This window comes from Macrobrachium nipponense, chromosome 35 (genome assembly GCF_015104395.2).
Source record: "Macrobrachium nipponense isolate FS-2020 chromosome 35, ASM1510439v2, whole genome shotgun sequence".
In the NCBI taxonomy this organism is placed as follows: Eukaryota; Metazoa; Arthropoda; class Malacostraca; order Decapoda; family Palaemonidae; genus Macrobrachium; species Macrobrachium nipponense.
The window spans coordinates 13,011,806-13,027,071 of record NC_061096.1 but is presented as its reverse complement, the minus strand read 5'-3'; the positions used below and the strand labels follow the sequence as shown (position 1 = coordinate 13,027,071).

The window sequence follows — 15,266 nt, the reverse complement described above, 5'->3', positions numbered from 1 at the left end:
GTCACCACCTCTATCGATCTTACAGACGCCTACTATCATATCCCTATTGCAAGACACTTCCGTCCATATCTGGGTTTCAAGATAGGAGACCAGGCATTCTCCTTCAAGGTAGTTCCCTTCGGACTCAACGTGGCACCCAGGGTGTTCACGAAACTAGCGGAAGTGGTAGTGCAACAACTCAGGTCTCAAGGGATTATGGTAGTAGCGTATCTCGACGATTGGTTGATCTGGGCTTCAACAGTCGAGGAATGCAACAGAGCTACACTGAAAGTGATTCAGTTCCTGGAATATCTAGGCTTCAAGATAAACAGGACCAAGTCAAGACTCACTCCAGAGTCAAACTTTCAGTGGTTGGGCATTCAATGGAATCTATCCTCTCATACTCTGTCGATTCCATCAGCCAAAAGGAAAGAAATAGCGAAGTCAGTCAAGCAATTTCTAAGTCACAAACTGGCGTCAAGGAGGGCTCAGGAGAGGATCCTGGGTTCTCTCCAGTTTGCATCAGTGACGAACGTCTTAATGAAAGCCAAACTGAAAGACCTAACCAGAATCTGGCGCTCACGAGCAAATGTCAGGTCCAGGGACAAACTATCCTCAGTCCCTCTGATTCTAAAGAATCGACTTCGGCCGTGGGCGAAAGTCAAGAATTTGTCAGTGTCAGTACCCCTTCAGTTCCCTCCACCAGGGATCACCATCCACACAGACGCGTCCTTAAGCGGTTGGGGAGGATATTCCCAGGTCAAAAAGGTTCAAGGAACTTGGTCACCTCAGTTCAGTCAGTTCCATATAAACGTACTGGAGGCAATGGCAGTGTTCTTGACTCTAAAGAGGTTGCGCCCACCAAAGTACTCCCACATAAAGCTAGTTCTGGACAGCGCAGTGGTAGTACATTGTATAAACAGAGGAGGCTCCAAGTCACGTCATCTAAATCATGTCATGGTAGCCATCTTCTCCCTGGCAGACAAGTTCAGTTGGCATCTCTCCTCCACTCACATAGCTGGAGTGAGAAACGTCATAGCAGACGCGTTATCCCGATCAGTGCCCCTAGAGTCGGAATGGTCACTGGACAATAGTTCGTTCCAATGGATCCTTCAAAGAGTTCCAGGGCTACAGGTGGATCTCTTCGCATCTCAAGCGAATCACAAACTGCCGTGTTATGTAGCCCCCAACCTGGACCCTCTGGCCTATGCCACGGACGCCCTGGCTCTAGACTGGAACAACTGGAAGAAGATTTATGTCTTTCCTCCAGTGAATCTTCTCATGAAAGTTTTAAACAAACTCAGGACATTCAAGGGTCAAGTGGCTCTAGTAGCCCCAGACTGGCCGAAGAGCAATTGGTATCCCCTAATTCTGGAACTGGGCCTTCGTCCTCTTCAGATCCCCAATCCCAGGCTCTCCCAGTCAGTACAAACGAAGACTGTGTTCGCTTCCTCAGGGATTCTCAAAACCCTAACTTTATGGATTTCATGAAGTTTGCGGCAAAAAGAGATGCGAATATTGACCCTCAGAATATTCTCTTCTTGGAATCCGATAAAAGGGATTCAACTTTGAGACAGTATGATGCTGCTGTCAAAAAGTTAGCAATCTTCCTGAGAGAATCAGATATTAGAATCATGACAGTTAATTCAGCTATATCCTTTTTCAGATCCTTATTTGAAAAAGGTTTAGCAGCTAACACGATTACGACAAACAAGTCAGCCTTGAAAAAGATATTTCAATTTGGGTTCAACATAGACTTGACAGATTCCTACTTCTCGTCTATTCCTAAGGCATGTGCTAGACTTAGACCTTCTGTAAGGCCTACGTCAGTTTCGTGGTTCTTAAACGATGTTCTAAAACTGGCTTCAGAAACCGATAATGACACATGCTCGTTTATAATGCTCTTAAGAAAACCCTGTTTTTATTAAGCTTAGCTTCAGGAGCAAGGATTTCAGAACTGTCGGCTTTATCCAGAGATCCGGGTCATATTCAATTCCTTCCCACAGGGGAAGTCCTACTTTCTCCGGAACGTAGCTTTTTAGCAAAGAATGAAGATCCTTTGATGAGGTGGGAACCTTGGAAGGTACTACCCCTTCCACAAGATGTATCTCTTTGCCCAGTTACAACCTTACGAGCCTTTCTGTCCAGGACCTCCTCATCCTCATCGGGTCCCCTCTTTAAGAGGGAAAAAGGTGGAACTTTATCCATTAAAGGCATCAGGCAACAAATCCTGTACTTTATTAAGCAAGCCAATCCTGACTCTTTCCCGAAAGCACATGATGTCAGGGCAGTAGCCACCTCAATTAATTATTTCCAACATATGAACTTCGATGAGTTGAAAAAGTATACCGGATGGAAATCGCCGACAGTGTTCAAACGTCATTACCTTAAGTCCTTGGAAGCTCTGAAATTTTCAGCAGTAGCAGCGGGTAACATAGTTTCCCCTGACTCTAGTTAATTTGTAGTAGAAGATTCAGTCCTCCTTTCTACCTGCCTCACCCAACAGTTCGTCTATTCCTGCCGTGTTCATTTACATTCACCTTGTGTCTTAGCTGCTTTTATGATGATGTAGTGGGTGCCCCTTATTTTTTTTTTGCTAGGGACACTCACAGATGATTATAGATATTGATCTCATGGATGGTACCCCCTTATTTTATGCTAGGGGATACATCTTATTTATAATGGTTACGGGTTTTGTATATTAAGTCATATACATTCCTTATATATTATCATTATTGATTACTTTGTTCATTTGATTATTTTAATTGCTATTATATTTTTGATACATGCCTTTACACAGATACCATTTTGTTACATGTAAGCCATTTTACCTCTGTACATATGTAAATTACCTTATGATAAGAAACATGATTAGAATTAAGTGTAATTCAAGCATATTTCTATTTTGTATCACTGTGTATTTGTATCTTTTTAGCAATTATATTCTTTTTTATATTTATTTTCTCTTTTATTTGAGACCTATTCTGATTTATTTTATTACTTTTGTTTACAATCTTGTGCTATTTCTCTGGTACGATTTCGCGCAGCGACACGAGCTGAGCCCAGAAAAGGGATTTTGACGTAAGGAAAAATCTATTTTTGGGCGATTGGCTCGTGTCGCCAGCGAAATCCCACCCTACCCATCCCTTCGCTCAAGATTGTCTGCTAACTTCAGGATGGCCACCAGAGGCGCAGCAGTCGGCAGCATGGGATGGAGTAGTAGTAGTAACGAGCTGCTCACTCTGTGTCGTGGCTCTCCTCATGGAGGGTTTTTGTAGTGGGAGATTTCTATTGGCATTTGGCTCGTGGTAGTGGTCTCACTCGCCTAGTGTTCATACCGACACCCTCTTGGAGGGTGAGCGAGTCAGTTACACTGACCTTTTTCTTTATTTTATTTATTCTCTGGTATGTGTTAGTACATTTACCCTAGAAATAATAGATTAAAGGATATTTCGCTGGCGACACGAGCCAATCGCCCAGAAATAGATTTTTCCTTACGTCAAAATCCCTTTTTTCCGCTTCCGCGCTCACTCTGAAACTCCTCCGGCACACGGGAGACATTTTTTTTTTACCGCTCCGGTGTTTAAGGGTTAAGGGCATTAAGGACATACTATGGTGCTCTGTAAAGGATCCCAGTAGACCATTGTCTAAAAATGCTTTGTCCTTCTTTATTAGAAGCCTCGTGAAGGAAGTACATTTGGCTTGCGGGGAGGATCAGTTCAAGCTTTTGAAAGTCAAGGCTCACGAGGTAAGACCCATTGCTACGTCCTTGGCTTTCAACAAGAATATGTCACTCCGGAATCTGATGAAAGCAACATTCTGGAGATGCAATTCAGTATTCGCGAACCACTACCTTAGAGACATCAAGATTACTTACGATAAGTGCTTCGCGTTAGGCCCGTACGTATCGGCGGATTCGGTGCTGGGGCAGGGAGCTGAAGCATATCCTTTGTAAAAATTTTCCCCTATTGTTTGTATTGTGTTTTTATGGTTGTTTGAAAGAGGATGCGGGTAGGCATCTCTTTCTATTCGTATTGCTAACATTAGAATGGTTAGGTGACCTGGTTTGTGCTAGAGCTCCCTGCATTGGTAGTGGTCAGGCTCTGTCATTTAAGAGGGCGAATCCCCATTGACATGATCCAACTTGGATTCTACTGAGTAAGCGGATATCAAATCCCTTCGGTAGACCCAAAGAGTCTTTTCAGCTGTAGGTCACGCCCTCGCTGTAGCTCTTCAGGCTTTGCAGACTAATAGACAGTACCTATGAAGTCTTCAGCCTTATCAGGTAAGAAACCAAGGTTTATTAGTATCCTACAACAGATGTTGTTTCCCCTTTTTCCTTGTTAGCTCTGTGTCTTTCCCTCCACCAAGGGTGTCAATCAGCTAAGTATATATCTGGCTGGAAAGTTCATGTACAAAAATGATATTGTTATTTTACAATAAAGTTTTGTACATACTTACCTGGCAGATATATATGATTGATGGCCCTCCCAGCCTCCCCTCAGGAGACAGGTGGAAGAGAAAATATGACTGGAAAGGGGGATTGGTTCATACACCTGCCACCCAGCGGCGGGTAAGGTAGATCACCTGATCTACCTGTCGCGTTTGCCACGAGTTTTGAATTCTGTCGTGACGTCAGAGACGTAAGCTAAGTATATATCTGCCAGGTAAGTATGTACAAAACTTTATTGTAAAATAACAATATCATATTCATCAGGATTCCAATTTTCAATAAATAAAACAAATCCAGTTATTTTCTATAAAGATAAAAGATGGTTAAAACACCAAACAATTAGGCTATATCTGTATAAATTCTGCACAAATGTTAAATACCTAGGAATGGTGTTTTATCAGCACCTGAATTGGAAAGCACACCTCAAATATATCAAAGCAAAAGGTATAAAAGCCATATAGAAAAAACTGTCACATACCAAATGGGGACCTGGACGTAACACAATGCTTCTGTTATGCAAAGCAACAGTATTATCTATAATAGATTATTGTTGCCCAATATATTCTTCTGCCTCAGATGCATTACATAATGAAGGAGTATGTTTGTGCATGGGAACATTTCGATCATCCCCTATAAACTCCCTCTAGTAGAAGCAGGTTTATTACCCCTAAAACATTGCTGCAACTTGATAACTGTAGGGGCCTTTCCCTTCGAGCAGGAATATCTCCCACTTCTACCTGCTTTCTGAATTGTAATCAAAGATTAGAAAACCATAGTGCTAGCTCTTCTAGCTCTTTCCCTCAAAGAACCAAACATTTAATGAATTCACATAATATTACACCAATTTTCCACCCAACAATAGAACTCCCTCCTCCCTGGACTTTGAAAAGAGTAAACCTTTGTACTGCTCTATCATATCTTCTAAAAAGAAATATGACAAGCACAGAAATGTACTACCAACATGTGTTGGAACACATCAGAAGAAAAGGAGATCAATGTATGATCTATACAGATAGATAAAAAAACAACACTGGAATAGGAGCTTCAGCATACTCAAGAGATAAGTTCATTAACCCTTTAAGGCATTCGTTTTTTTAGCACGTTGCAAAGCATTCGATACGTCTGACAGACTCCTTTTGTTGAAAAATCAAAAGAAATTGTTGTAATCGTTTTTAATTATTTTTATGGGCATGAACTGAAAGAGCAGCTTCTCTACTTTCATTTTAAGCACTAATTTAAGTAATTGTGCAGAAAAGGAAAAATAGTAAAATTGACCAAAGAAATTCACAAAAAAATTATTGTTTTTTAATACAACTTAAGAAAAAATTTATTATTATTCCACTAATAAGAATTAAGAAAAAATATTTTATACTATTCTTTTCTTGTCCCATGGCCATGTTCTGTAGGTGCCCCACACTTCTAGCTCTGGAGGGTCACCTCTGGAAGATTACTATGTGAAAAGGGGAAATTTTTATGTTAAAAAAAAATGAATATATCCACTATGCAATTTTTTTTATGACTTTGTCAACTTTCTTTGACATCAAAGTATGATTTCCAGACCTAAATTATATGTAGTGACACTTTGTAATGAAATTATGAAAGTAGGATGGCGTAAAGTGGCTTTCTGCAATTACCTACCACCTTTTCACTACGTTCCTGAGTTATTTCGCAGACAGTATTGATGATAATCCTTGGGGAGATTGGTATGGTGGGAGTGCTTAGCCTTTGTTATCCCCAGGGTTTTATGAATGCTTTTGCAGCTGCTTGCAGGAATTTTCTTCTGTTGAGAGAGGCAGATGTGTTCCCACAGTAAATGACCCACTCCTCAATTAGTTAGACTTGCATAGCATTTCATGCGTCTCATGAGACTGGGAGGACCAGCTGCAGATTACTTTCCTTCAGAAGACCCAGTGGGACACTGAACATAGCTGGGTGGCTGAGCCTGCATCACCATGTGGTCTGGTGCCAACATGTTTCCCTTCCCAATGATCCTGTCAGGGGGTAGGACTGCCTTTGAGGGTTAATATGTCTTCCCCCAATTTCATCAGTATGCACTGCTAAACTCGCAGCCATGCGAATAGCACTAGACGTAATATCTGAGAGGAGAGCAATTTGCACCATAATTTTCAGTGAATCTCGAAGTACTATTGATGCTATAAACAAGTACAAGTCTCCATATCACCTTTTACAAGAAATCCAAATAAAAATACATCAACTTATTCAATTAGGACTATTAATAAAAATATGTTGGATTCCAGCACATGTGGGAATTGAAGGAAATGAAAAAGCAGATAAAGCTGTCAAATTAGCTTGCATTATTCCATCAACAATGACACATGCCCCAGTATCAGACTGGATAACCTCAATTAAGCCTTTAATATATCAAGACTGGCAAACAGATTAGACATCAGTGCCAACGACAAACAGACAGTAATATAAAAAGTGAAGTTAATTCATGGATGTCATCATTTCAAAAAGAAAGAGCTAAAGAAGTTTTATTAAGAACACTATGTATAGGCCATACTAGATTTTCATATGGTCATTTGATGTCAAATCCACATCCAGACCCGGTGAAATGTAGTATATGCGAGACACCAATGGCTGTCCAACACTTATTAGTTGAGTGTCCAATAAGGAACCATCAAAGAAACTTATATTTTCAAAACTCGACTTTAAAAGGCATTCTTGCTGAAGACAAAGATTTCTTATTTAATAGGATCATTATGTTCCTAAGAAAAACCTCTTTCCTAATTTTTTTTGTTCTCCATGATTAATTTTTGAAAACCAGCCAATTTTTTTTTTTTCCCGTGATTAATTCTTGAAAACCAGCCCAGTACCACTTCAGTGCGCACAATCCTCAATATTTGGGTGCACACACAAAAAATGTCATAGTAAGACAATATGTGCAGTCGGCTCATCTGAAGAGCACACTACAAATTGGAATTGTAGTCCTCCAAAGTGTGCCAATTGTGGGTTAACTCCTCATGCTAGATCTAAAGAGTGCTCCATTTACCAATACAAATATGGAGCTTAAACGGTTAATGACTAGAACAGGAATGACAGCTAAAGAAGCTAGACTGGAGTTAAAAGTAAGGGGAGTATCTTTATCCATCCAAAAATCCCTCTTTCACAACTGCTGTTGAGAACCTAAAACTTAACCAACATAATATCAAGCAGCAGAATAATAAAGATATGCAACATGCTAGTAGTACTAACATCCAAAATAAGTGCAGTATTCTATCCACTGCTGCTGCTATTAACATTGAAGATTCTGATAGCTTTGCTATGGAAACTCCAATGGAAGAAGAATCAGATAATTCCAACTCCCAAAATGACAAAAAGAAAAGAATCCTGGAGAGAATTCTGCCTAAAGGAAAAAATCAGATGTTGAGAAGTGCAGTCAATTCTAAAAAACCCTTCCTGCATCAAGTGAAGAGTTCACAAAAGAAATTGTGCTGGCTTCATCACAAGTGGAGGTTCACAACTCCCCTCCATCCCTATCATGTATAAAACAAGGTAACAATCAACAAGAGACTTGTAATGGACCGGTTAACCACTCTCTGACAATCCCAACCTGTGACACTGATTACAGTACTTCCTTGTGTGGCACTAATGAAAATCAGACTATCGATATGAATCAAAATGTGTCTAATACACACCAATCTTCCAGTATACCAAAATCTTTTAACAGCAAATCAAGTAGTTCCTTAAACCAACATTCCTTACCACAGAGCAAAAATCAATTGAAACACAAAATCGGAAGTTTCCAATATAGGAAAATGAGTTTAATAAAGGGGGCAATACTCCAGTCAGAAATACTGAATCAACAATTACCAACAACAAGCATGCACAGTCTTGTGGTTGTAATGAGTGCTTATAAGTGCTTGCAGCCAATTACCAACCTAAGCAGAAGACTCGGTCTGGATGCCATAAAGAATTTTGTTTGATTGCAAAAATGTCCTTTAGCCTACCATCATGAGGATGGACTATATTCTGAATCTTTGCAATACAAGAAGGAAATAATTATATAAAAAAATAGACACATTAATAATCAGTTATGAAAAGCAGTCACCTGTTGAGTTTAATTCTCAACAAATAAATTCTACAATTAAGAAGCCTCAAAGCACCTCAAATACTTATGTATAAACCAAGAGACAAAAGAAAATCTACAGTTAACCTGCAGAATTCAAAACCTATACCACCCATAAATTGACGCTATGACGTGCAAGATACTAGATCACCTTGCCCCCAGACTGCAACAAACTGGCAAGAGAAGAAGCACTTGCCAACCCTTCTGGGGACCTGTCAGACGCAATCTTGGCAATGGGTGTTGACCACAAGTCCAACCATGACACTGTCTGGAACATGGAGGCTGCCATAGACTCCAAAGCCAAGACATCCTGCGGAGACAAGGACGGCGCTGCCGACCTCACCTGCTCTTTCAAAGTCAACCTGGCTTGAGACATATAACGTCTGGGTTAAGATGACGAGGCAACAAGCAGGCAGAGTTCGAAGCATAATACCTCCTATGCCTCGTGAGTGGTGGAGGAAGCAACTTGGAAGAACCCCATGACCGAAGAGACCCGTCCCGATCTGACATAGAAGCGTTCACCTTTGCAAGACCAATTGGACATGCCCTGATAACGGAGGCTGAAACGACTTGTGTAGCCCCAGCAAGGCTTCCAAGCAAGTTGGAGTGAAAGACGACTGATCCTGAGTCCTACTCTCCAAGTTGTTGAACCCACTAATGAGATCAACAACTTCGGTAAAGGAAGACAAAAACTCTTGCGTGCCTCCTTCCTCCTACTCCAACAATGGAGACCGACAACGTGAAGAAGATGCAGGCTTATCCAACACACCTTCCTCGTGCAAACCAACTGTAGACCCAGCAGCCAAAGAACCTGAAACACCAGCAGACCTGTCCGGACTGGGGACACGCACCAACTCCTGCGATAAACCAACCACAACACTAGGAACACTACGAACACTCGCATACTTTTCCATGTACGCGTCCATGTGGAGCAGATGCACGTACGAATGACAGAGAAGCATCTCAAACTCTTGACATAGAACAAAAATTATTCGTAGTTGAACCCCGAACACCATCAATGGGAGGGAGAGGCAAACACTCCGTCTGCACTACTTCCGCATTCACAAGTTTTGATCTTTTCACAGGCACCTTAAGATCCTTACGATGATGGATAGGCCCTTTTACAGAAGAAGCAGAAGAATCAGTAACATGCGCACATAGCTGCGAGGTTGAAACACACTCGTGTCTCGAAGAAGAGGACAATGCAGCCACAGCAGATTGCATAGGGGACGAAACACTAACACTCTCGGGAACACATTGGCGAAGAAAAGTCAAAGTTCTTATCCCTCCAACGCTTGATACACCAACGCGGTGGAGAGGGGGTTGATGGAGGTGAGGAAGACAGCACTGATTCCTTATACATCCTCTTGGTAGGAGTTGGGGGAGGCGACGCAACATGCTTGCTCACAGCCTTCTCAGCCGACAAGGCAGCAAACCTATCTTCCAAAACAGAGTCCAATCTCTTAAGAACCGCCTGACATAAACCCTCACACACTTCCACAAGAGAGGACGCAGATGACACGGAAGGAAGAGGATACGTCTTGGATGGCAACGATGACGTCACAGGAGCAAACAATTCCAACACAAATGAGTGAGGCAGCACAGCAGCCCCAAATGATGACGCCGACGTTGCAAGGAGAGACGATACTGAGGGAACTGTGAGTGACGTCATCGATGGAAGTGACATCACCGAAGGAACTGGGAGAGATGGAACTGAGAGTGACGTCACCAGCGGCGCTGAGAGAGACGTCACAGCCTCCCTCTGACCCGAGCTAGCGGCAGGTCACTGGCGGAGCGATGCAAAATGGCTGACCTTGGGCACCAACATAGAGAAGGCCAGGGGGGGGAGGGAGACCTGGGGGGCTTGAGGGTGTAGGCGAGCATCTATGAAATGGATCAGCAAACCCTCCAAGGAGGGTGAACTCCGTAGCCCAAGCAACGCTCAGAGCGCCGCCATTTTGGACACCTCCGAGGAAGAGGGGGCGACATTATACATTAAATCAGCCTGAGGGCCTCCCAGTATTTCCAACAATGAATCGATGGAAGAAAAGGAAGGAGACACAGGCACAGCAACTCTAGCTTCATGGGGTGTGACTGCAGAAGAAGACAAAGCATCGGGGAGGGGTGATGAAAACCCTTCCCACTAAGGTAGGGTCGAAACTCTACGATGCTCCCTCTTACTATAAAATAACTTCCGCTGTGCTCTATGCCACGCATGACATTCCGTGCAGGGATTCGTTATGGTACAGACATTAGCACGACACCTACTGCATGTGGAGTGTGGGTCTGTAGTTGAAGAAGCGAGGCAACGAGAACACAGGAAGCCATGAGTTCCCATGCACATACATTGACGAGGCCGAGAAGAAGCAGAGGAAGTCATATTAACACAATCACACACACAGACAGTCAAAATAGCGAAAACAGGCACACAACTGGGTAAAAGGCCGAGAGAGGGCGACTGCGACTCCCACCCAGGCGGTTAAGAAAAACACTGAACGCAGTAGCATGGGTGCACGGTCTTTGACCAGTTTTCACCCGATATATGCACGCATTGCCAGATCTCACTAGATTCCTATTGTGAAGACCTCAGGTTTGTAGCAATGAAAGATACAAATTGTCTTAGAAAATTTGTCATTTTTCTATAAAGACAAAAGGTGGCTAAAAGACCAAGAAATCAAACTCCATCTATATATAACACTGAAATTGAGCTCTGTGCAAATGTTTAGTTGTACTTAGGAATAATGTTTGATCAACATTTAAACTGGATAAACTGGTAAGCACACATCAGGTATATTAAAGCCAATGGCATGAAAGCCCTTGGCCTATTAAAGAACCTCTCACTCACCTGGGGAGCAGGACGTGACACCATGCTAATGTTATATAAGACATCATTTTTATCTATTATAGACTACTGCTGTCCTATATACAGGCGGCCCGCGGTTAACGGCGCAATCACTCAACGGCGAATCGGTTTTACGGCGGTTGTCAAAAATATTCATTAAAAAAATAAGGCATTTTAAAGGTATCTTTACGGCACAAATTTCAGTTAACAGCGCCGCTAGCGCCGTTGTCTATTGAGTTCATACATATGTAGAAATGCCGTTCAGACCATAAAGGATATGCAAATTATATTAACAAATTTTATGGAGAGTTATTACGTAGGTATTAGGGTAAAATATATGCCTCTGACGCTGTTCTATGCCGAAAATATCGAGTTACGTAAGTGCAAATTTAGCTATGGATGTGTCGATTCATAATTGTTCATGCTTTTGTTTAAAATGTGTATGAAAATGTATTATGTGAAAGGCATTTTTATTTCTGTACAGAAATATGATACAAAGGCAGCTTTTGAAACTGTCCTTCACGTTATCAAATACGATGTTTTTTCATGTTCTTTCTTGTAAGCCGCCGCCTGCCGCTCTTCCGAAAATATCGATTTAAAAAAGTGCAAATTAGCGATCGATGTGTCGATTTTATAAATGTTTATGCTTTTATGTTTAAAATGTGTATGAAAATGTATTACGAATAGGGTATTTTTATTTCTGTGCAGAAATATGATAAAAAGGCAGCTTTTGAAACTCCCCTTCAAGTTATCGACTACGATGTTTTTTTCAAGTTCGTTCTTGTATGCCGCCGTCTGCCGCTCTTCCGAAAATATAGTGTGCAAATTTAGCGATCGATGTGTCGATTTTTCAAATGTTTATGCTTTTATGTTTAAAATGTATATGAAAATATATTGCGTTAAGGTATTTTCATTTTTGTACAGAAATAAGATACAAATTAAGGCAGCCTTTGTAACTACGCTCCACGTTGTCAGGGGATGGTTTTTCATGTTCGTTCTTGTCCACCAGTTCCGAAAAATGCATTGTGTTATTTTATTAATTATGCATCTTTTCCATAAATCCTTTAAAAAGTTATACATTATTTCACTGTATCCAAGAATATTGTATGTATTCTCATATTATTGTATTTTAAAATACTACGGCAAACTTAAGCCCATATTCCGCGGAGCGGCCAATGTTGTGGTTTGAAATCAGCTGATGAATACGAGTCTGTTTCACCGTAACGCAATTCTGAGCGAATGCTCTTGCTTCTAGTTAGTAGCATAAACGAATGTCTATATACTTGACTTATATGAGACAAAGTTATTTTTCCTTATACAGCATGTTTTTAGGTGGAAATATTTATTGAATATGTCTCGTTGTGAATATGAACTACTATTTTTTTCGTTAACAGATTACGTTGGCGGCATGTTTATTGCGTAAAAAATTACATGATTCCGTTCGCAATACGTAATCCTTTATATCATCATAATACGAACTTTACGTTATTTATCTTATATCGGCGTGAAACCAACAGTAAAATGTGTTCTTTCAAGCACAGTAGTTTTGATTAAAATTATTTTATCCCAATTTTATCAACAGTTGTTTGTGATGGCAGACGTTTACTGCAGTTTTATCCATGTTGCCGATGTACGATAATAGTCATTAGCAGCTTGAACAGTTTTCTCAGCTTCAGTTATAACTAGGTTTAAATTTAACGGTATATTTCCCGATTGATCTTTAATCTATATTGATCTCTGATCTATAGTGAATAAAGTTATTACATTAAGATATCTCAGTTCTCTTCTATACATAACGCCATTTATAACAAATACGGTAATGTTGCACTGTAGTACGATGATCGAAATACAAGCCAAACAGATGTTATCCAGTTCGGTTGTACTTAGAAAAAAAAAAAAAAGAAGTCGTTTCTCGTTCAGTTGTTCATGGCTGTACACGTTCACGCAACGAGTATAACGTTAAAACCATACTTTCATCATTCTCTTTTGCTGTTATTGAACTTATGTAACAAGAAGATGGATAAAGTTAGGCCATTGTAATTTGATCTCTCATAAAATCGAACTATCGTAAGACTAATGATCGTAACCTGAACACTACAGCTACCTGTACACTGTATAAACTTTATTATATCTTTACATACTCTAGACACCCACATGTACTGTACAGTAAATTCTATAGTACTATACTGCATAAATATAATTTTACTTATTGCGCCGTTGTGGGATTACGGCGCCTTTGACTGGTCTAGAGTTTCGAAAGAAGGTGTGCGGCGGCCGTAGGCTTTAAAATCGCTCAGCGTCGAAAATCGCTTGGCGTCGGTGGCCAGGAACGGAACCCCTGCCGCTAACCGAGGGCCGCCTGTATTCTTCAGCATCTGAAGCAACATTAAAAACTGGATACATTTCTCAACGAAGGAATATGCTTATGTACTGGTGCATTTAGATCATCCCAACAGATTCCCTTTTAGCAGAGGCAGGCATACTACCTTTGAGACATCACCGCAACATGATAACACTACGTAGAGGCCTTTCCCTACAAGCAGGATCATCTGCAGCTACCAGCCTCCTGAATTGTAATCCTCGGATTGAATATCATGGTGTGCTAGCTCTTTCCGGAAAAGAGCCAGATACTTGGTGAACTCATATAATATAACATAAATATTCCCTCGAACATATAACATGAATATTCCCTCCAACAATAGACAAGCCACCACATAACACGAATATTCCCTCCAACAATAGACAACCCACCACCTTGGACTCTGAAACAAATAAAAATATGCACCACTTTGTCTTATCTTCTTAAAGAAATATGACTAATACAGAAATGTATCACCATTATGCCCTAGAGCACATACGAAGAAAGGAAAACCAGTTCATGATATATACAGATGGCTCAAAAAATAATACTAGAGTAGGAGCTTCAGCTTTCTCGAATAATAAATTAATCAAAATAGGCCCTCCTTTAATATCATCTGTGTTTACTGCAGAACTCTTGGCCATACGAGCAGCACTTGACATAATATTTGAAAGGCAAGCAATCTCTTCAATATTTTTCAGCGACTTACATAATGCTATTGATACTATAAACAAGTACAAATCTTCAAATCAACTTGTCAAAGAAATCCAAATAAAAATCCACCTGGTTCTACAATCTGGATTGTCAATAAAAAATCTGTTGGATTCTGGCACATGTAGGAATTGAAAGGAATGAAAATGCAGATTCAGCAGCCAAACTAGCGTGCACTATTACCCCAACAGTTTCATATGCCCCTGTATGAGACTGGATAACATCTGTCAAATCTCTAATATATCAAGATTGGCAAACAGATTGGTCTTCAGTACCAGTATCAAACAAGCCGGAAAATAAAAAATCTGAGGTATACCCATGGATTTCATCATCACAAACAGCAAGATGGGAACCAGCCTGAAAAAAGGCTCAGAACTCTGGTTAAACTAATCTTTTATCCTATCCTATCCTATAATCTCCCTGTATTAGCTCTTGGGTGTAATGCTGTGTGTTTTGTCATGAGTTTCCTAGTTTTGTGGTCTATGCTGTTATCATTATTATTATTATTATTGAATTAAATTTCTGCATCAGCTGCATTTAATTTGTGTTGTTTAATTATTCTTTTTATCTGGTAATGCATTGGGGTAGTAACATTCCAATGTTCTTCATTTTCAGGAGAGAAATAGTTCGAAATTCAGGGACTGTATATATTCCTATACATATTTAATAAGACTTAAATATCGAGGACATGGTCCATAGAATTGTCTATGTTCTAGGTATTTGTCGATTAGAGTAATATTGACAAATACTACCTAGATTGTAGACAACTTTACTGACCATGTCCTTCATATTTAAGTATCTTATTAAATTTAGGAATACGTAAATACAGTCC

The 15,266-nt window shown here is 40.4% G+C and overlaps 1 protein-coding gene across 8 annotated transcripts in view; it reads left to right on the top strand.

Annotated features, from left to right (window-relative positions):
• The window catches only part of LOC135208431 (TGF-beta receptor type-1-like), a 368,373-nt gene that overhangs the window by 302,620 nt on the left and 50,487 nt on the right, over positions 1-15,266 (top strand). The gene's annotated exons all lie outside the window — the stretch shown is intronic.